The 24194-nt window shown below is 36.6% G+C and overlaps 1 protein-coding gene across 5 annotated transcripts in view; it reads right to left on the bottom strand.

The window, feature by feature from the left end:
- MAPK8 (mitogen-activated protein kinase 8) overlaps positions 1–24194 on the bottom strand; it is a 108419-nt gene that overhangs the window by 57181 nt on the left and 27044 nt on the right. The gene's annotated exons all lie outside the window — the stretch shown is intronic.

A 24194-nucleotide genomic window follows, 5' to 3' on the forward strand; every position in this document is an offset into this window, starting at 1 on the left:
TTGTATATTGTCTACATAGTACCAAATTGACAAATAAATCAATGCTTATAGCTTAATAATCCCAAATATTTTTCAAGTTCATGTGACTTCAGTAATCTTTGAGAAATAAAACTAGTTTTTTAATTGTTTGTAAAATAAAATTAGAATGTCTTCAGACTTGCCAGTTTTAAACATAATCAGACATTTTTCCCTGGGTCTGCTGGTCAGAAAGGTTTAGGCTTTCTCTACTAGATGTCTGAAGTTCCTAAAACAGTTGCTTGTGTGATATATTTGATACTTATTTGACTTGTCTGTCAGCTTACAAATGAGGGTCATTAGATTCTGGGCTCTAAACAAGTGAGGACTGAGGACATATGTGGTACTTGGCCTGGCTGTATCTCCTGGTTATAGTGGGAGGAGTCAGACATTATCTTCCCAGTTCTGTCCTGGGCTCTACAATTGGTGTGTAAATTCAGGACCAAGACAGGCCCTGCCCCTTCATAACCACATTTGGGTGCCACATGGGTATCTGGGACTCAGTATGACTGAAGAAGACATTAGGGAGGGTACCTGTGTTGCAGTACTATTTTCAGTAAAGTTTTAAGGTCATGTTAGGTTTAATGAAGTAATAATCATAAAATGTTTTTAATAATCATAAAGTAATAATCATAAAATAAAACTATTTTCAGTAAAGTTTTAAGGTCATGTTAGTTTTAATAAAGTAATAATCATAAAATGTTTAACTCATTTCTACATACATTAAGATACAAAAACATTAATTATTAGGTATGTTTTAGTTTACAAAATTTGGTATTTTGTTTTTACATGATATAGAAAAGCTAAGTATATTTAGATCTGTTAATAAACAAAAAAAGTAGTATCATTGATATTTTGTAGAAATATCTTTCTATAAAACCATGAAATCATGTGTCTACAAATACTGATACAAAACAGTTAAATATTACTTACTTCCTAGGTTTTTCATTTGAAATTAAAACTTAAGAGTTAAAATCGTTAATATATGTAATTAAAAACACTAGCTATAAGGGAAATACTTCTGTATGCAAAGCATACAAGGAAAGTAGGCTGTGTTTTGGTGAAGAAGATTATAAAAGAAAGAGGGTGTGGGTTTTGCTAAAGGAAAAGTAATTTTGTCTAGTTTAGAGGTTTATTTAAAGATTGTTTCAAAATTTACATAATACAGCTTAAATTTAAAAAGTTGGAGAAAGAAAAAATAAAACTGTAAGAGGTTATAAAACACTTAACGAAAATCTTTTCTGGTCGAACCTGATTGGGATCAGAGGGATCCATTTATTGTAAGATTTTATTAAAATTAGGTTTAATAAATATTAATAATATACTGACACAAAGGTAGGATTTCGTTTTCCCTTTTGTACAAGATTTTCATGTAGTGTTAACAGGAGATATAGTAAACAATTTTGTTTACTTTTGAGTAAACTACAACGAAAAAAAGAAAAAGATTTGCTTGGGCTCATGCTGTCTTTATTAGGTCTTACTTAGAAAACTGAGTCTTTCATAGAATCTTACTCTTTAATAGAGTCTCCTCAAATTTAAACTTTGATGGAGTCTCCTATCAAAGAGCATAGGTTTTGACTTTTTAAAGTTTGTTGACTCACCACTGTGGCTAAATGTCTAATTATTTTACAATGGTCTGTGATCCTATTTCAATATTGTTTCAAACCTTTCTTATTTTGATACCTACTGTTTTATTTTTACTTATTGATTTATTTATTGAGACAGAGTCCTGCTCTATCACCCATGCTGGAGCACGGTGGCATGATCTTGGCTCACTGCAACCTCCGTCTCCTGGGTTCAAGTGATTCTCTTGCCTCAGCTTACAGAGTAGCAGAGATTACAGGTGCACACCACAACAGCCAGATAATTTTTTTGTATTTTTAGTAGAAACAAAGTTTATTCATGCAATAGTGCTCTGAATCATCTCCTAATCTTGCTCAACTGATTATCACTTTTTCTCCTAGCACTGAAATTTGATCAGATCCTGATTTTTTAAAAATACATAATTAAAAACCTTACTTCACTATCATAATTGTTTTTGCCTACTCTTTCGCCTCATAGCAAAAGTTTATATTTGTTATTTTGATTTCTTCACTTGCCGGAGTCCTAATTCCTGTTTTCCAAATTCACCAGTTTCATTAAGCTCAATTCACCAAGGTCATCAACAAACTTCTTGCTCCTAAGCAGAATGACCTTCCTATGCTGCTCAGCAGCACCTGACACTTTCACCACATTTTCTTGCCTGAAGCACTTTTCTTGGGTTTCTAAAAACAGTGCATACTCTGGATTTTTCTCACACCCTTCTGTTCCTTCCCAGTCTGCCCTGTAGGCTCCTGTTCCCCCCTCTGCCAGCCCTCAGAGTCTCTTCACGGCTGTCTTGGCCCTCTTGTCTTGTTATACTCTCCCAGGGCAATTTCATCCACCCTCATGGCTCTAGTTATCACTTAATACTAAAGAGTTTCAAATATTTATCTACCACTGAGCTTTTCCCTCTGCTCTAGAGGCATATATTCAATGGTCTACTAATTATTACCACTTAGATGTCTCAAAGCTATCTCAGACTCTACATAGGCACACAAATAAATTCTTCATCTTCAATCCCCACTGAATTTGCTGCTATGCTCCTTCATTTCAGGGATTGCTAACATTATCCATTCAAGTATTCAAGTCAGAAACAAAAACATTATCCTTGACTCTTTATACTCCAATATCCAATCTACATGCACTTTTGGAGATTCAACCTTTAATCTATCACAAATCAGTTCACTTCTTATGTGGTAATCACACCCTAATTCAGGCCAACATTATCTACTGCATTCTCTTAAAGAGGTACCCTTTCTTTAGTTCCCTTCCTCCAAATTCTTCACTCTTCAGTCAAAGTGATCTTCTGAAGTTGGTTCCTTCTAAGAATTCTTCTGCCTAGCCCACAACTAGCTATACCCCTTAACTATGAGAGGGGTGGGCTTTGAAGCAGTTATGTTTATGCTACATGAGCCTGCCCTCCTAGCCATACCTGATTAGACCAAGGTTAGACAACAGACTTAAAGAGCCAGTCAAACTCTCTCCAGAGGTCTTGGAAGTGGGAGAGAAACTCAGAGACTGTAGATTAGAACTTTCTAGTTAACCAGACAGTATACATAAAACAATGGAGCAGACATGAGAGACAAGACACTATGTGATACAGGAGAAGAGGAAACATCTGATACTGATAACCATGTCTGGTCCAAATCTTTATAAAGAAGTCCAGCTGTACTTCCTACCTCTGCACATGCTGAACCTTCCTGGTCACTTTGTCTTTTGATTAAGTTTCTAACTTATAACTAAGACATCCTTAGCTAAAATAATTTTAACATGCAATTTTGACCCTGAATTTCCCTTGCTTAAAATCATACCATAGTTACTTTTTGTTCCTAAGATAAAGCCCAAGCCCTCATTAGGGCTGTGGACCAAGAACTAGGGGATTCCAGGAACTTCAGGACTCTGGATGGATGATCTGGTCCTGGTCCCCTGTCTTACCAGATCCTCTTCCCTCCATAATCCCAAGATCTAGCCACAATGAACTGCTTTAAAAGCACCGCAATCTTTTCAACTCCAAGCCAATATGAGGGAGTGAGGACAGGGAGGAATCTGTAACACACACTATCCCCACTCACATTACCTGGTCAAGACCTACTCATCCCTGAGGCTTTGAGTTCAGTCAGTATACTCACTCCCAAGGCATATTTGGCCTTTCTCCATGGCAACACATAAATTGAAAATGTCTGTGCTTCCCATTGGACTAAAACACATGTAAGGGTAAAGAGCATGCATTTTGTTCTCAGTTGGATTACCAGAAATGCGTAGCACATACTCAAATATTTTTTTTAATTTTTTTTTTTTTATTTTTTGAGATGGAGTTTCACTCTTGTTACCCAGGCTGGAGTGCAATGGCGCGATCTCGGCTCACCACAACCTCCGCCTCCCGGGTTCAGGCAATTCTCCTGCCTCAGCCTCCTGAGTAGCTGGGATTACAGGCACGTGCCACCATGCCCAGCTAATTTTTTGTATTTTTAGTAGAGACGGGGTTTCACCATGTTGACCAGGATGGTCTCGATCTCTCGACCTCATGATCCACCCGCCTCGGCCTCCCAAAGTGCTGGGATTACAGGCTTGAGCCACCGCGCCCGGCCACTCAAATATTCTTAAATTAATCTAATCGGCTGCCAAATTTTGTTGATTTTACTGTCTTGATAAATTACCTTTTTTATTTCCATAGACATTATCTTACTTCAATCTCATTTCTTCTCTAAAGTATTTCAATGATTTCTTAACTACTGATCCTGCTTAATTTCACTCCATTCAAATCCATCCCATTATCTCCTGTAGCAAGTAAGTATTACAAGAGATATTAATTTAATTCTCTCTTCTCTCAAAAACTGCCTTTAGAACAAAGCCCATCCAGTTGAACATTTTATTTCTGGAACATATTGAACTTTTTCCGCCTTGATGCCTCTGTTCCCCTTATGTGAAATGCCCTTTTCCCCTATCTCCAAGTGTTCAAATATAAGCCATTATATAAGGCCAGGAAATGGTATCTTTCATTGAATTTTATTTATACTTCTCATGACACAATTTTAAAAATATTGAACTAAAAGTTACCTATATATCTAACTGTAAACTTATTTTGTCAACTAAGAAACATCAAGTTTATAGATTATACAGAGAAAATATGCAAAGTAAGAAACTGAGTCATTATTATCCATAAATATTTTTCATGATAATCATGTTACTTATGATTAATAAAATGACCTCTGTCTGCAAGATAGACTTTTAAATCTATCTAAAAGACTTTTAGAATGCTTTGATTACCAAAGACCAATGCTTTGTTCCAGTTAATGACATCCTTTAAACAATTAACTTGAAATTTATACATATATATGTATAAACATGCGTGTGTGTGTGTGCATTTTTTTTTTTTTTAAGATGTCACTTTGCTACCCAGGCTGGAATGCAAGAGCACCAGGATGGCTCACTTGCAGCCCCAGACTCCTGGTCGTAAGCAATCCTTCCATCTCAGTCTCCTGAGTAGCTAGGACTACAGGCATGTACCATCATGCTTGGTTAATTTTTAAATTTTTTTGTATAGATGGGGTCACATTGTGTTGCCAGGCTGGTCTCAAACTTCTGGCCTCATGGTATCATCCCGCCTTCGCCTCCTGAAGTGCTGAGCCACTACATCCAGCTGAAACTTACATTCTATTAACTAAAATGAGCTTAATTTTAAGGGTGCACAGATCACCATGATACCACAATCAATGTTAAATTTTCCTCTGTGGGCTTGGTACCTCATATTTCTTGGCCCAACACCTAGTCATTCAGTTAAATTTTCAAGTTAGGAAAACAATGTTGAAATAGCATTTGGTAATTATGTAGCAGGGAGGAGTACAGAAAGCAATTTTTTTTAAACCAGGTACTTAAACTGCAATGATAAAGCTTTCTAAATATTTGAGCTGTGTCTGACTAGTTAGTTGTTAATAGTGTAAAAAAAGAAAAAAACTTTTCAACCTATATGGCAGTGTTTTCCAGACTAATAAGTTCCAACACACTGATGGATCATGAAATCAATTTGATGGATCTGAATTCTTTTTTAGTGAAATAGAAGAGAATACAGATAAAGAATATTTGAATATAACTCACATGATAAGGATAAATATTTGCAAAACTTATTTTTATACTGTTCAATTAGATTTGGCTCAAAGCTGCCTCCATATACTGTTAACTGTACTCTAGCTTGATGTGTAAACAAATTATAATCTAACTTAGGAGTATACCCTTATAACCACACCAACTGAATCTCGTAACTAATCAAAGGTTAAAAGCTGCCAGATTATGCCCAAATAAGGCAAACACCAAGGTGCACCAATCAGGTAATTTCTGTATGACCTTTCCTATTTTTCCCTGTTATTAAAACACCTCACCAGTTTTAAGTGGTAGTAGTAATCTGAACCATCTTAGTCTGGAGTGCTGTCTACTTCTAGAAACTGTTTCTGGCTCAAATTAACTTTGTTAAATTTAAAGGTTCTTAGGGGTCTTTTGGTTTGGTTTGGTTTTTAACACTATACAGATAAACACATACTGCATCACTAAAGTTATTTTTTCCCCGATGGGATTTTTTTTTTTTTAAATCTACCTCCTTTCCAACAAAAAGTTATAGCAGGTTAAATATTTAAATATACCTAGAGTTCTTTTCTTATTACATAAGAGAATTTATAGCCACTTCAAATTAGCAGGAAAAAAAAAAAACTAAAGTTGAATTCTAAAAGAATTTTCTTATTTGTCTTTGATTTACTGTGGACTTTACTGATCATGTACATTCTGCAAGCTATGGTATATAACATGCTACCCAGTAAATTAGCATATAATCTGACTTCTCATTACTGAATCAGGAAATGACTAAATAATTTAATATGCAGTTAAGGTTTAAATGAAGTTGATTCATCAAGAGATAATTGTAATTCAATTGTCATGCCACGACTGTAATTCATGAGACATCCTCACTGTTTGACAACCTAAAGTTTGTCTTCCTTATACTCATATCTAAAATATCATTTAGGTATACAGCTAATAATAATAAAATGGCTAGGAATTCAATATGCTTTAAAATGCCTTTGTCAAAGATTGTTTATAGACAAATGAATAATTTCACATTTCTCTCAAAAGACGGGTTAATAATCTCTTTAGTTTACCATTATCTTGGTTATCAAGAATTGCCAAAGGTTTAGAATTTCCATATAAGGCAACACTGTGTAAATACGGTAACAATACTGATGGTAATATCTAATAATACATAAAAGGAACAAAAATATCAGTATATCTAGTCAATGTACAGGAAAATTTCTAAGGTGACATGGAGGACATACATTTACAGTCATGGAAAGATATTTATCTTAAATATCTTTGAGTTCAGTCCACAGTACTGATTATTTTTGTTTTAATAGTTGTGAAGGCACAGTTTCAACTTTTAAAACTTTGAAGGGTATGTACCTAATGGCTGTTTACTGATGCAGTGAAAAAGAACAAAGACAGCAGAGCCGGAAAAATGATACCACAGAAAAAGAGAAATTAAGTACAAACAAACCCCTTTTGTACTGTTTGCTTTACTTCACTCCTATGTCCTTAGGAGCACTGGCTAACAGCAATGTTTCCTGTTTTATACAGCTTAGCTACAGGACCCTTAAACAATAAAGAGAAATCAAGGGAATTTTATAAAGACAAATTGTTACCTAGTTATGATATGGTTAAGAACATGTATTTTAATAAATAACCTGCCATTCTCCTTTAAATCATACACTATTTTCGAACTGATGGACTAATTTGGTTATTATTACTGAAAAATGAGATTATTAGGTGCAAAAACTTTCTCTGGATAAATCAATTTTATAGTGTTTGCTGTCATTCTAAAGTTATGTGTAAAAGAGACACCAGTATGGCTGATTGCTCTAGTTTGGCCAGAATATTTGTTTATAATCCCAAAGATAAACTGGGAGAGGCAATTACTCCTTTCTTTATAGTTTTGTCTTTAGGATATGAAAGTATCCAAGCAGTTGATTTTTCTGCCATTTCAGAAAATGATTATTTTCTCTTGGGCAAAAAAATAAAAAACAACCCTTGATATTGCAAAGAGGTCCACAATTTATCTCTCTAACTTACAAGTTATTTGATCCTGGGCAACTTCTGAGTCCTTAGTTTCTTCATCTGTAAAAAGGGATATTTGTACTTGTCTTCCAAATTATTGAAAACTCAAATTAAGTAAGAAACTGGCACATAAGTATCAACCAAGCTTATTCCTTTTCCTTTTTACTTAACAACTCAAAACAGAAAGCCATAAGCAAGAAATATTTCTAAATAATTCAGTTTTTTTTTTAAAGTTTTTATTTTCAGACAATATCAACAGAGACGATGTCAAAAACAAAATTCTCCTCAGGGTTGGTTACAAACAGTCTAAACAGCCATTTCATTCTACTTATTATTTGGCTTCAAAAACTCAAGACATCAATGTGCCTTCAAAAATAATAGTAATACTAATAAAGAAACTTAAGGAAATGAATTAACACAGTGGGCTCCTTGCTTTTGAACATGTCCTCTTTAGTCATCCTGGTATTTCCCTCCACTGGCCTGTACAGTGCTACGTACAAAAGCACTCAATAAATATTATTACTACAGAACTGAAGCAAACAGCCGTGTGTGCCTCAAAAACTCCTGAAGTACCACTATGTGCTGGAAAATGACTCCAGATGACTATGAGTCAGGAAGAAATGGATGAATTATTAACTGCATGCCTAGTTTGAGGAAATCTAAATAGATTATTGGCAACTGAATTAAACTACAAAATAACTTGAAAGCCATAAACAAAATCTTCTAAGCATTATAATGCACTGTTTTAACTTCTGATGTGAAGAACATTTCATCAGTTTTTCAGAGGTTTGTAACTAATCAGAAAATGTGAGGAAATCTCCTATCACATATATGCAAAGCTGGGTCCAGGTAAGGGCTCATACAGTTTTTAAAAAGCAAGCAGCACTCAAAGTAGAAACCACAAGCAAAGCAACCAAGGATCAATTTGAGTTGCCAAAGTGGTGTACTTGAGCCATCTAGTGGATGGAGAAAAAAGTTTAATTCTGTAAGAAAAATGTTCTACTGCTAAATTCCCTATGAAAACAATAATAAATATGTTCTTGGGAATAGTACATTACAATTCATAAAAGATAGTATTGAACTAACAAGCAGATACTGAGGAAACATAAAAAAAACAATGGCGACAAATTTTTCAGGGTAGAGTTTAGATTTTATGGATAACTAAATTAAAAACTAAGGACAAACACTCCTCCTTTACGGTATTTTTCTTAAAACCATATAATCATCAGACCATATGTAATTTGTGAAACACATTACAGAAAATAAGAAAGATTTATTGCCAGCTACCAAAGTCTGAAGGAAGACAGCAGGCAGTAAAAAGTGGAGAGAAAAGGGAAATGAGAATAGAGAGAAATGAACTTCCATGAGCTCATATAAAGAAAAGGTTACCTTTCTGCCTGGGGACTCAAATTCAGTTATGGTTATGGCAGCCCCAGCTCACCCAGGACTCCTGCTCCCCTGTGGGACTGAAGGCAAACTGACCTTAAAAATTTCAGTACTCAGGAGGCTAAGAAGTGAGGATGGCTAGATGCCAAGAGTTCAAGGCTGCTGTGCACTATGTTCAGGCCAGTTAATAGCCATTGCACTCCAGTCTGGGCAACATAGTGAGGCTCCATTTCTAAAAAATAAGTAAATATCTAATAAAATGTTAGAAGCCACAAATTCCTTGAGCAGTGTGATACTATGAAATCCACTTAAATTTTGGAGGCACATTTTTTTCATCCATAAAACTATAAATTAGTGGAAAGATCACTCTTAACTAAAATTTAATGATTTTAGGAACCTCTGCCGACTCACTCCTCTCCCTGCCCAAAGAGACTCACCCCCGCCGCTGCCCAAATAGAGGTTAATAAAAAAAAAAATGTGTTTTTTTTGGCTTGTATTTTTCCCATTAATTCACAAGAACAGTATATGATTTCATTTTCTGAGCCTGGAACATAAAGATGACTCACTGATCCCAAGAAATAGAAACTAGTTAGCAGAAATAAAACACTCAAGTTCATTCTAAGGCAAGACGGAAACAAGGGTCAGAAAAGATACAAATGAAATGTTACAGAAATCTCTGAGGCTAAGAATTTAGCCTGAAAAAAGATAGTATTGTTCTAAGATTCACTGTGTAAGGAGAAAGCAGGTGGAAGGGATGGGGGATGTGGTGAAGGGAATGAATAGTGAGAGGAAAGAACAGACGCAAAACCAGCAACTGTCAAAGAAAAATACTCCATTTTGCAGGGCATACAGGTTTCATGAAGGATCCACTACAGAAAACAGTTAGAAAAAGGTCGGATAAATTTGTTTTTGCACCGCAAACCACATCTGAGGACACTAAGCAAGGCAAATAAAGCTAATCATATCAATGAAAACGAGGAAAATCTTCTGAAGTACTGGAAAGAATCAATGGGATTTGCTAGCCAAAGCTGCAGAGGCAATGAGGAGGAGCTAGAGCTCAAGAAATTCCAGTCTGCATGCCAGGCAATAGAACACATATGTATTATGTCATATAAATTCTCATTTTACATACAAACTAGTAAGAAGAAAGATTCAGACTAAGGAGAGCACCTTAGGGAAGACCTACATGTCAGCTCCCCGCTCCCCACCAGGAGAAAGAAAGAAGAGAGGAGGAGGAGGGAAGAAGAAATGCACAACAGCAGCCATCAGGGTAAGAAAACTTGGAGAAGTATAATAGCACAAGAGAGAGCAACATTAGCAGTGTGCAGTGGTAACAACTGTATTTGCTTTAAAGTGTGAAAGCGATGATATCTATAACATACTTCCTTTTTTAAAAGTATAAGCATTATTCTGAAAGCAATAGAGAAGCATTCAAGCCTAGGAAATTTAAACTGAAATAATTCATGTTCAGTGGCTGTTTTCACCCTGGAAAAGGACACAAGGTCCTTGTGGAGCAGTAAGAGACTGGGGGAGGAGGGAAGTGGAAAATGTCTGAGAACATAAGGAAAATGAAATCATTATAAGATAATTACAGAAGCAGTCAGAAGTCAACTAAGGGAAGTCAACCAAGAACACACTATCAGGTGACACACTGGAAAAGCAAGAAGATAAAAACACTGGTTTTAGAAATGTTAATTTGGAGACCCTATTAATGTAATTAGGGGGTAATATGCAACCGATTTATGGAAATACAAAAGTGGAATTCTAAAAAGTGGGTCAGGTTCCTTGATAGAATTCACGTATAAAAGTAGCTGGTCTGATGCCGTTTCCATAGTATTAATCAATTCAGGTCTTTTCCTTTTTATTGATTTTGGTTATTTATATTTTCCCTCAAAAAAAATCAACCACCTCATCATGATTACAGATTAACTGACATAGAAATGTACAAAAACGCATCTTATGAAAACTGCCACGTAAAGTGTACTGTGTATATACACAAACTTAAAGAATGAACACCAGTGTAACCATCTCCCACTACCAATCCCTAGAAATCCCCGCACCATCATCTCTTCCTGTCACATGCAAGAGGTACCATTTATCCTAAAGTTTGTAGAAATCATTTCCTTGCTTTTTTTAAAAATAACTTTACAATCGTAAATATTTATTCCAGTCATATTTTCCAGTTTTGGCTCTTACCAAACTTCATATAAAGGAAATCATGGCATATATATATTCTTCTGCGGTTTGCTTCTTTCATTGATTTTCTAACTGTGATCCATGCGTGCGTGTGTGTGGCTGTAATTTTGTGGCTGTAGTTCACAAATTGTGCCTGGGGGATGATATTCCACCACATGAATATACCACACTTTATCCAATCTACTACTGAGAGGTATTTCAGTTGTTTCCAATTTTAGGCTATGATAAAAAGTGTTCCTATAGACATTATTGTAGATGTCTCCCCCACATATTTGCTTATGCTTTTCTAGGGTTATTTACTCTAACTCCTGGTTAATTTTCTGTCTCGTTGATCTAATATTGACAGTGGGGTGTTAAAGTCTCCCACTATTATAGTGAGGGAGTCTACATCTCTTTGTAGGTCTCTTAAGAACTTCTTTTATGAATCTGAGTGCTCCCGTATTGGAAGCATACATAGTTAGGATAGTTAGCTCTTCTTGTTGCATTGATCCCTTCATTATGTAATGCCCTTCTTTGTCTTTTTTAATCTTTGTTAAAGTTTGTTTTATCAGAGACTAGGACTGCAACCTCTGCTTTTTTTTGCTTTCCATTTGCTTGGTAAACATTCCTCTATCCCTTTATTTTGAGCCTATGTGTGTCTTTGCATGTGCCCAATAAAGAGCACATATAGCCAAATCAATCCTAAGCAAAAAGAACAAAGCTGGAGGCATCATGTTACCTGACTTCAAACTATACTACAAGGCTACAGTAACCAAAACAGCACGGTACTGGTACCAAAACAGATATATAGACCAATGGAACAGAACAGAGACCTCAGAAATAATGCCCACATCTCTAACCATGTGACCTATGACAAACCTGACAAAAAACAAGCAATGGGGAAAGGCTTCCCTGTTTAATAAACGGCACTGGGAAAACTGGCTAGCCATACACAGAAAACTGAAATTGGACCCCTTCCTTACACCTTATACAAAAATTAACTTCAGATGGATTAAAGACTTAAATGTAAGACCTGAAACCATAAAAACCCTAGAAGAAAACCTAGGCAATACCATTCAGGAAACAGGCATGGGCAAAGACTTCATGACTAAAACACGAAAAGCAATGGCATAAAAGCTAAAACTGACAAATGGGATCTAATTAAACTAAAGAGCTTCAGCACAGCAAAAGAAACTATCATCACAGAGAACAGGCAACCTACAGAATGGGAGAGAAATTTTGCAATCTATCTATCTGGCAAAGGGTTAATATCTAGAATCTACAAGGAACTTAGACAAATTTACAAGGGAAAAAAAAAACCATCAAAAGTGGGAAGGATATGAACAGACACTTCTCAAAAGAAGACATTATGTGCCAACAAACATGAAATAATGCTCATCACTGGTCATTACACTGTTGATGGGAGTGTAAATTAATTCAACAATTGTGGAAGACAGTCTGGCAATTCCTTAAGGATCTAGAACCAGAAATACCATTTGACCCAGCAATCCCATTACTGGGTATATACCTAAAGGAGTATAAATCATTCTACTATAAGGACACATGCACATGTATGTTTACTGCAGCACTATTTACAATAGCAAAGACTTGGACCAACCCAAACGTCCATCAATGATAGACTGGATAAAAAAAAATATCCACATATATACCATGGAATACTACACAGCCATAAAAAAGGAAGAGTTCATGTCCTTTGCAGGGACATGGAAGAAGATGGAAACCATTATTCTCAGCAAACTAACACAGGCACAGAAAACCAAACACTGCATGTTCTTACTCACAAGTGGGAGTTAAACAGTGAGAAAACATGGACACAGGGAGGGGAACATAACACACTGGGTCCTGTCAGGGGGTGGGGGGCTACGGGAGAGATAACATTAGGAAAAACACCTAATATAGATGATGGGTTGATGGGTACAGCAAACCACTATGGCACATGTATACCTGTATAACAAACTACATGTTCTGCACATGTATCCCAAAACTGAAAGCATAATAAAAAAAAAAAAAAATTCTTGTCAGGTAATTCTAGTATCTGTATTATCTCAGTGTCCACATGTATTAACTGTCTTTCCTAATTTGAGCTGAGACTTTTCTGGTTTTCGGTATGACAGATTTTTTTTCACTGAAACCTGGGTATTTGTGTTACTACATTAGGTGACTGGATCTTACGTAAATATTCCATTATAGTAAGCTTCCTCTGACCTTCCTCTGGTGGAAAAACTGCCTAGTGGGGGTGGAAGTGCAGGTTCCTCACTAGGCTTTTTATATACCACAGAACTCGGAGGCAAAGGGAAAGAGGGACTCATACTAAGCAAAGGTGGGAGTTCAGGCTCCCTGTTCATGGCTACTGCTTCCCATACTGGCTCCGCTGCCACTATGGAGTGAGAAGTTGTCTTCTTACAGCCTAAACACTGTGAAAGTCTAGGTCCTCACTTGGCCTTTGGTAATCAGCGTGACTTTTCTGTGTTCTCTGGCTGGAGCAGAGTGGTTATTTTCTAAAACTTTTCTGTCTTGCGAGGTTCCTATCCCTGGCTAAAGAGGATCATATTTTTTCCCTAGAGCTTTTATTTGTCTGTGTCCAACATTTCTGGACTGCCAGCTTTTCTGCACCCATTCTGAAATACATGAGGTAATAAGAAAACTCAGGATTCTTACTGTGATATTATCTGGGTCCTCAGCAGATCCACCCAGTTCTCTTCACTTCTCTGTGTTCCCATGTTTGTTTTAAATGTAGTATCCAGGATTTTGGCTCTACTTAGCAAGAATAATAGGAAAAAGTATGGAAAAGTATATCTACCCCATTTTGGAAGCAGAAGTCTGTACTGCGTTGCTTATAAGTTTATGCATCATTTTCTTCCTGGTTAGGCCTGATGGGCAAAAGTGGGTGTGTGTGTGAAAACAATCAGATCTTGCACTCAAAAGAGATGTACCTAATTCATTTCATTCACGTGCCTCTTTATGACTCTACAAGAATTCTAAAATTTATTTTACAAAATACTTAGGATTCACTTTCTACTGGAAAATATCAAAGAACCCAAGAACTGTAATTCTGACTAACGCATTAACCAAATTGAGAAGGTATCCAGTAGCTAAGAGAGAGGATTAACAATAAGGAAAACAAGTGGGTAATTCACAGAAATATTGGGTCAAGCACTGAAACTGGAAGTTCCTGACAAGTTTATCTAGATCTCTTAGTATTTCCTATGGTCTTGCTTACTCTCTGAATACTTTACTCTCAGAGACAATGGTTAAAATCTCTCACTATGATCTATTAAAAAATGATCCTTTCCGGGTGCGGTGGCTCACACCTGTAATCCCAGCACTGTGGGAGGCCGAGGTGGGCAGATCACAAGGTCAAGAGATGGAGACCATCCTGGCCAACATAGTGAAACCCTGTCTCTACTAAAAATACAAAAAATTAGCTGGGCGTGGCAGTGCGCACCTGTAGTCCCAGCTACTCAGGAGGCTGAGGCAGGAGAATTGCTTGAAACTCATAGGCGGAGGTTGCAGTGAGCTGAGATCGCGCCATTGCACTCCAGCTTGGCACCTGGCGACAAAGCAAGACTCTGTCTCCAAAAAAAAAAAAAAAAAAAGATCCTTTCTGTTTAATGTTTTCTGCCTTGAATTCTGCTACATCTTATATTATTACAATTCTTGGTTTCTTCTGCAAGTTCACTATCTTTTTTAAGCATTCATAGATTAAAGAAAAAAACTTTTATCCTTCTGTATCGCTTTGTTTTAGAGGTTTTTCTTTTAGAAAGCATCTACTTAGACTTTGTTTACTGACTCCATCTGAATTTCGGTGGACAAAGAGGAAGACAGAACGTGAGACATACACAATCACATCACAATCTTATTTAGAATTCCTAAATTCTTATACCACATTTTACCTTCCCTTGTCTTTTTATAATTGTAATTATTAGTTTGGGCATATCTACATACACACTATCTCCCCAATAACTATATGCATTTGGAAGATAGAAAATTTTTAATTAATTTTTTAAATTTCTGAAAGTATTCAGCCTGTAGCCTTGCTTACAGAAGATATTTTTAAAATATATTTTGAATTTACCCTAGAAGATTAATCTTACAGCATTAGAAGTCTAGGCAGTATTATCAACAATGAGATCCTGGTAAGAAAACAGTCTGTCAGTTCAGAAATACATGCTGAGAATGCCACCACCAAAAAAATTCCATCAGCTTCTATACAGTGTACTGATGTGAAACTCCCCAAAAGGATTGAAAAGAAGAAATGCTTTGGTTAGAAGAAATGCTTTGGTTATGTACATGATAAAAAACTGATGACTAGAACAGCAGATGTCCAATCTGGCAACCATCTTAAACAGTGATAGCTCTTTAGGAATAAAGACAACAGGGAGTTATAAATAGCACTAAAATCTGTAAACTCAAAAGTAGCTGATAAAATCTGCACAGGTTTAAAAATGCATATAGAAAAAGCAAATCTGTTACCCTAAACTTTGTAAGTTATATCTGGACTGTATTTCCTTTTAACAATTTTCAAAGGTGACCAGCTATAGTTGCTTCTTGTGGTCACAGAGGGTCCACATAATTAGAGTGAAAATGTGTGATCTTTGTTTACTCTGATCTTGTTCTATTTTACCAACTATTTCATTTGTATTCCTTAAGTAAACCCTGGCTAAATGAGACATAGTGGAGGTACACCAAAAATGTTCAAGGGGCAAGCAGTAGAGGATTCAAACTACTGCAAACCAACATATCAAATAACCCAAGATTGTAGTTGATAAATCTATTACACGCATTCCCATATGTTTTTATGTATGGTATCACCTTCTTTTCTCTGCCTCTTCTCACTTGTGGATCCCTGTTGTCTACTGCCTTCTCTTAAAACTAGAAACAAGAACCTACAAAAGCAGCAGTGCTTGCCTTGTGAGGCAAGTCAAAACTTCAGCCCTGGCCAACATCACACCTGTAATCCCAGCATTTTGGGAGGCTAAAGTGAAAGGAGTGCTTGAGGCCAAAAGTTCAAAACCAGCCTAGGTAATAGAACAAGAAACTATAATAAAAAATTTAAAATTAGCCGTGCGTGGTGGTGTGTGCCTGTAGCACCAGCTCCTTGGAAGACTGGGGTGGGAAGGACAGCTTGAGCCCAGGAGTTCAAGAATACAGTAAGCCATTATTGTGCCACTGCACTCCAGCCTGGATGACAGAGCAAAACTCTGTCTTTAAAAAAACAAAAGACAAAAAACTTCAATCAACTGAGGCTTTCACTTACATCAAGCTACCCAAGCATTCTGGGCACTGGGTCTAGTGCCCACCATATCAAACAAAGGGTGAGAGACAAATTCATCATGGTTCCTACTCCTTAGTTCACCAAAGCAAATATGTAATGCCCAACCAAATGCCCAACATCATCCCCATGAAGTTCCATACCTCTCTGACCTTAACCCAAGCCTCCATTCTTCACCAACCCTCCCAAATCTTTCTAGGGAGCCACTAAAACTGCAGTTCCAAATTACCCTATACAGATGTTCCTCAACTTACAATGGGGCTACATTCCAAGCCAAAATGTATTTAATGCCCTAATAAACTAATTATAAAGTTGAAAACTTCTAAGTCAAACCACTGTAAGTCCAGATGCTCCTTGACTACGATGGGGTTATTTCCTGATAAGCCCATTATAAAGCTGAAAAACTGTAAGTTGAACCATCATGAGTCTGGAACCACCTGTTTATCCTCTCCTTTTTTCCAAGCATATGTTCTGCCTCTTTGCTTTGAATGAAACCTTGTACTATCTCAAACTGCCAGTTCTCATGCTGCCCTCTGAAATGACGCTATAGGCATCCTGCTTACTCCTTACCGCCACCACCATTCCCCAACTCTCTTATAAGACACATACTCAGCGACTTGCTCCTTACTCAGCTATAACACCCAGTGTCCGTCTTTGTTACTATGATGTACAAGTCCCCTAGTCATATCCATCACTGACTGATGACTTTCATACAAATTAAAGTCTTCTGCTTTACCCTAAGCTCTGCTATCATCCTGAGTGATATCAACATCTGTGAGAACAAATCCTCCAAAACCACAGACTTTCAGTTGTTTCATATGCTCATCTACAATAATTTATCCCTCCACCAATCCTGGCCACCCATTCCTGTGGTCACTAACTGGATCTAGTCATCACCTGAAACTGACCCTCTTATATAGAAAATATAGTTCAAGTATTGCAATCTCTTCTCCTAGTAGCTTGCTTTACCACCATCAATGTGAACACTGACCTCAGATGGTACCTGAACTTCATATCTTCTCCCTATCTATCTTCAGATTCTCCCCATCTATCTTAGATTCTTAGGCAATTTAAATTCCATGCTCCATCTATTAAAAATACTCTTATCAATAAACTCCTTAGATACCGATCTTGCAAAATACCAACCCCAGATGAACCCATCAAGCTGCTTTTTCCATAGGTATACCCAAGAGCAAATGGACAAAGTAACACAAGAAGACAGATGAATCAGCTATCATTTCATGGTCAATTTCACAGTGAGTATACAATAATGCCTTCTTCTCTATTAATTTCCATTCTCTCCAACACAAAATGTTCTCCATTCTTTTCAAACTTTCAGTGTCCAATAGTTCCATCTCACAGGAAAAAAGCAATCAAGAGGTCTTGCATCTTCTAGCTACAAAACACCTTATTAACTCTTAACACCTCTCAATCTGGATTCCGTGAGGCTACCAATTGGACTTTTTCAATTCACATTTAATTTGATCTTTTGGAAACACCTGACATTGCTGACCAATTGAATCCTTGAAGCAGTCTCTTCCCTTGAGTGGCAGGGTGAAAAACGCTACCATGAAGATACTCGGTCCTAGTCTTTAGAACCTGTAAATGTTATCTTCTATGGCAAATTTTGGCAGATGTCATTAAAGATTCTGAGATGAGATTATCCTGGATTATCTGGTGGGCCCTAAATGCCAGACGGAGATTAGACACACAGAAAAGGAGGACACAATGTGACTGTGTAGGTAGTGACTGGAGTGATGCGGAGACAAGTCAAGGAATGCCAGCAGCCAACAGAAGCTGAAAGAAGAAAGGAACAGATTCTCCCCTAGAGACTGTAGGGAGCATGGCCCTGATGACAGACAATTTGAATTCAGCCTACTAATACTCAGTTCAGACTTATGGCCTCCAGAACGGTGAGAATAAACTTCTGTTGTTTCAAGCCAGCAGAACCAGTAATTTGGTAAAGCAGTCAGGAAAGCAACACACAGTAATTTCTTTAATAATTCACTGTCCTAGGTTTGCTGAAATCAGTTCTTTGCAGCCTTCTTTAATGATTCACTATTCTACCTGGACATTAAAAGGGGGAATTCCTTAAAATATAGGACATCTCTTCTCTTTCTATATTCCTTTGCTCTGGCTGTCTCATTCACACTCACAGCAATTACTACCTCAATGTAATAAAACTTAAGTGTGAGTTCCAATTCTGATCTCTGATTTCAAACTCAAATGCCTATATGACATTTCCATTTGGACATTCAAAAAGCACCTCAAATTCAGCATATCCAAAAACCAAGTTGGTCCTCTCCAGTACTGTCTCAGCAAACCTCAGAAACTATCTATTCCATTACTCACAATGTATCTGAAGAGCTACTCTTCATATCAACAACAAGTTGATTGTACTTTTCCCTCTTAGTATCTCTTGAATCCATTCGCACCACTACATTTCAAGCTACCATCACGTCTTACCTGGGTAACTGCAATAGTTCCCCAACAGGTCTGCCATATTCTAACCTTTCTTCACAGTAACAAAATTATGTTTTCAAATTTAAAATTTATTCAGTAATTCCTCATTCAGTGACTTCTACCATTCTCTCAATAAGTGAAAATCCGAATTTTATTATAAAACAATTTTTTATAAAAAAAATTCTGGCCAGGTACGGTGGCTTATACCTGTAATCCCAACACTTTCAGAGGCTGAGGTGGAAGGACTGCTTGAGCCCAAAAAGTTCAAGATCAGCCTGGACAACATGGTAAGATCTATCTCTACAAAATATCTTAAAAATCGGCTGGGTGTGGTGATGAGTACCTGTAGTCCCATATACGTGGGAGGCTAAGGTAGGATAATCTCTCGAGCCTGGGAAGTTGAGGCTGAGGTCAGCCATGACAGCGCCACTGCACTTCAGCCTAAGCAACAGAGACCCTGTCTCAATAAATTAATTAATTAACTAATTAATTCTGAACAACTTGTACTCAGTCTTGTATGATACAGGCCCTGCATACTTCTCCTGCCACATCTTCCACCACTCTGTCCAAAATGTTGCCTTCTGCAGTCCAACTGCATTAGCCTTCCCTCAGTTCCTTGGCATATGCCAGGCTTTCACCTGATAGCTTCTGTATGTGCTTTCCCTCAGCCTAGACTGCTCTGCAAATGTTCTACTCAACCTACTTCCTTCTCCTTACTATTAAGCTCCTGCTCAGCCTTCAAGTATTAAACTCCAGCTCAGCTACCAGCTTCTCAGGGCAACTTTCCCTGACTGTCCAATCTAAATTAGGTATTCTTATACACTTTCATGGCACCATGTTCTTCTCCTTCATTGTACTCAGCAGAGTTCTAATTGTTTGCTTATTTTTACAATTAATTATCTTCTTTACTAGACTATGAACTCTAAGAATGTAGTTAATGCATGTTGTGTTCACTCTTCATTTTGAAGCCTAAGCATACTGCCTGGCACAGTGTAAGCACCAGAATTTGCCAATTAAAAAATGAAATCCATTACAGCTTGAGTATCTCTTATCTAAAATGCTTGTAACCAAAGACGGTTTCATTTCTAGATTTTTCAGATTTTGTAATATCTGTGTTATATAAGTGCCAGCTGAGCATCTCAAATCCAAAATCCTCTAATAAGCATTTCCTTTGAACATCACGTTGGCATTTAAAAGTTTCAGATTTTGGAGCATTTCTGATTTCAGATGTTTGGATTTGGGATGTTCAACCTGTACTTCAAGTATGTGTGTCCTTTCTTCTTTTACTTTTTACTTTTCATTACTAAGGCTGTTAATATGTTTTAACCCAGACCCACAGCTGTTTAGATTTTCCTCAGGAAAAAAAAAAAATAACTGTCCAGTATTACTCATTACATATTAAATAGGGATCAGTTATTTTAAAACAGCAGTTCTTGAAGCAACTCTAAAAATAAAACTTAATTAACTTCTGCTTCTGGCATGGTAGAGTAACTGGGATCAGATTTATCCTCTTACAGTAACAACTAGCAAGTGGACAAAATATAAGAAACTGTTAACAGACCAGACGGAAGGAAAACAAATTAGGTTAAGTCCTACAACTGCCCTGCCATTCTGGCAGAAGGCTCTTTCCAGAACACTGTGCAGAAACTTTGCCAAGCTGAGGAGACAGATCAGGGAGGTGAAGGTGACTAGAATTTGTAAGACAGTATAAGAAGAAAGCCACTCAAAGAATACAGAGCACTAGAAGTTCACATACGGATCCTCTCGTGTTTTTGGTTGAATACTAATCTGTACATGCATAAGGCAAAACTTCACAAATCTGAGGCAAAGGGCAAATGCCAGGAAACTATAAGATGAACAATGCCTAGAACTCATTCAGAAACACCAAGAAATTATAAGACTTCTCATCTGAAACTACACAAGTCAGAGATAAGAAAACTACAACTTTATGTTTTATAGTGAAAATTATATTTAATAGACAATTACATTTAAGTATAGATTCAGGGGGCACATGTGAAGGTTTGTTACATGGGTGTATTGAATAATTTTAGGGTCTGAGCTTCTGATGAACTCATCACACAAATAGTGAACATAGTACCTAGGAGGTAGGTTTTCAACTGTTCCCCCCAGTCTCCCTTTTGGAGTCCCCAGTAACTACTCTATCTTTACATTCCTGTGTACCCACTGTTTAGCTCGCACTTATAAGCCAGAGAATACGGTTATTTTTCTGTTTCTGCATTAATTCACTTAAGATAATGGCCTCCAGCTGCATCCACATTGCCACAAAGGCCATTATTTCATTCTTGATTATGGCTCTGTAGTATTCCACAGTGTGAATGTACCACATTCTCTTTAGCTAATCCACTGTTGATGAACACTTGATTCTGTGCCTCTGCTATTGTGAATGGTGCTGCATGCAATAAACATGCAAGCACAGTTGTCTTTTTGATAAAACAATTTATCTTTCTTTGGGTAGACACCCAGTAGTGAGACTACTAGGTTGAATGACAGTTCTATTTTTAGTTACTTAGGAAATCTCCACACTGTTTTCCATAAGGGTTGTACTAATTTACATTCCTATCAACAGCATGTAAGTAAGTGTTCCCTTTTCTCTGCATGTTCCCCAACATGTTTTATTTTATTACATTTTAATAACAACCATCTAACTGCTATGAGATGGTATCGTGCTGTGATTTTAATTTCATTTCTATGATGATTAATGATGTTGCACATTGTTTCACCTTTTTTGGCCACTTGTATGTCTTCTGAGAAGGTCTGTTCATGTCCTTTGCCTAACTTTTTAATGGAGTTATTTTTTTCTCATTGATTCAAGTTCCTTATATATTATGGACATTAGTCCTTTATTGGATATATAGTTTGCATATACTTTCTCCCATTCTGTAGGCTGTTTGCTCTGTTTATTGTTTCTTTTGCTGTGCAGAAGCTCTGTAATGAAATCCAATTTATCTAAGTTTGTTTTTGTTGCTTTGCTTTTAAGATCTTAGTCATAAATTCTTGGCCTAGGCCAATGACCAAAAGACATTTTCCAAGGTTTTCTTCTAGAATTTTTATAGTTGGAGGTCTTAAATAAGTCTTCAATCCATCTTGAGTTAATTTTTGTATATGGTGAGAGGCAGGAGTCCAGTTTCATTCTTCTACATATGGCTAGCCAGTTTTCCCAGCACCATTTATCGAATAGGGTGTCCTTTCTCTATTGTTTATTTTTGTTGACTCAGGTGTAGATTATTTCACAGTTGGTGTGTGGCTCTATTTCTGGGTTCTCTACTTTGTTCCATTGATTTATGTGTCTATTTTTGTACTAATACTGCATTATTTTGGTTACAATAGCCTTGTAGTATAGTCTCAAGTTAGGTAATATGATGCCTCTGGCTTTGTTCATTTTGCTTAGGATTGCTCTGATCCAAATGGACTCTTTTGGGGTTCCATACGAATTTTAGAATTGTTTTTTTCTAATTCTGTGAAAAAATCACATTGGTAATTTAATAGGAATTATACTGAAGCTGTAGATTGCTTTGGGAAGTACAGTCATTTTAACAATGTTGATTCTTTTAATCCATAAGCATGGGATGTTTTTCCACTTGTTTGTGTCATCTATGAATTCTTTCATCAGTGTTTTACAGTTCTCTATGCACAGCTCTTTCCCTTCCTTGGTTAAATGTAATTCTAGATTGTGTGTGTCTGTCTACTGTATATAAAATTAGTTCTTGATTTGGCTCTCAGCTTGAATGTTATTGGTGTACAGAAATGCTAGTGATGTTTGTACATTTATTTTGTATCCTGAAACTTTACTGAAGTTGTTTATCAGGTCTAGGAGTCTTCGAGGGAATCTTTCATGGTTTTTTAGGTATAAAAACATGTCAACAGCAAGCAGATAATCTGACTTCCTCTTTTCCTGTCTGGACATCTTTTGTTTCTTTCTCTTGTCTGATTGCTCTGGCTAGAACTTCTAGTACTATGTTTAACAGGAATGGTGAGAGCAGACATCCTCGTCTTGTTCCGGTTCTTAGGGGGAATGCTTCACCTTTTGCTCACTGAGTATGATGTCAGCTGTGGGTATGTCATAAATTACTCCTATTATTTTCAGGTATGTTCCTCTGATTGCCTAGGTTGTTGAGGCTTTATCATGAAGAGATGCTGGATTTCACTGCATGCTTTTTCTGCATCTATTGATAGGATATGGTTTTTGTTTTGACATTCTGTTTATATGGTGAATTACATATACTGATTTGTATATTCTGAACCATCCTTGAATCTAGGAAAAAAACTACTTGATAAGGGTGAATTATCTTTTTGATGTGCTGCTGGATTCAGTCTGCTAGTATTTTGTTGAGAATTTTTACATCTATCTTCATCAGGGATACTGGCCTGTATTTTTGCTTTTTTTGTTGTGTCCTTGACTGATTTTGGTATCAGGATGATGCTGGTTTCATAGAATGAGTTAGGAAGGGTATCTTTCCTCCTTGATTTTTTTTGAAATAATTTCATTAAGATTGGTACCAGGTCTTCTATCAACATCTGGTTAAATCTGGCTATGAATCCTTTTGGTCCAGGGCTTTTTGTGGTTGGTAAATTTTATTACGTATTCAAGTTTATAACTTGTTATTGGTCTGCTCAGGATTTTGATTTCTTCCTGGTTCACTCCTGGAAGATTGTGTGTTTCCAGACATTTACCCATTTCCTCTAAATTTTCTAGTTTGTGCACATAAAGATGTCCATAGTAGTCTCTAAGGATCTTCTGTATTTCTGTGGTATGTACTGTAAAGACATCTTTGCCATTTCTGTGCTTATTTGAATTTTCTCTCTTTTCTTGGTTCATAGCTACCAGTCTATCAATTTTGTTTACTGTTTTGAAGGATAAAAAACTTTTCATTTTGTTGATGCTTTGTATAATTTTTTTGCTCTCAATTCTGTTTAGTTCTGCACTAATCTTTGTTATTTCTTTTGTTCTAGCTTCAGGTCAGTTTGTTCTTATTTTGCTAGCTCCCTTGGGGGCAATGTTAGGTTGTTAATTTAAGATCTTTCTTTTTGATGTAGGAACTTAGCACTAAAATTTTTCTCTTAACTCTATTTTTGCTGTATCCCACAGGTTTTCACATACTGCTTCTATTTTTATTTGTTCCAAAAAAAAAAAAAAAATTGGATTTCTCCCTTAATTTTGTTGTTTGGC

The sequence above is a fragment of the Saimiri boliviensis genome, chromosome 12 (assembly GCF_048565385.1).
Source record: "Saimiri boliviensis isolate mSaiBol1 chromosome 12, mSaiBol1.pri, whole genome shotgun sequence".
NCBI classification, from domain to species: Eukaryota; Metazoa; Chordata; class Mammalia; order Primates; family Cebidae; genus Saimiri; species Saimiri boliviensis.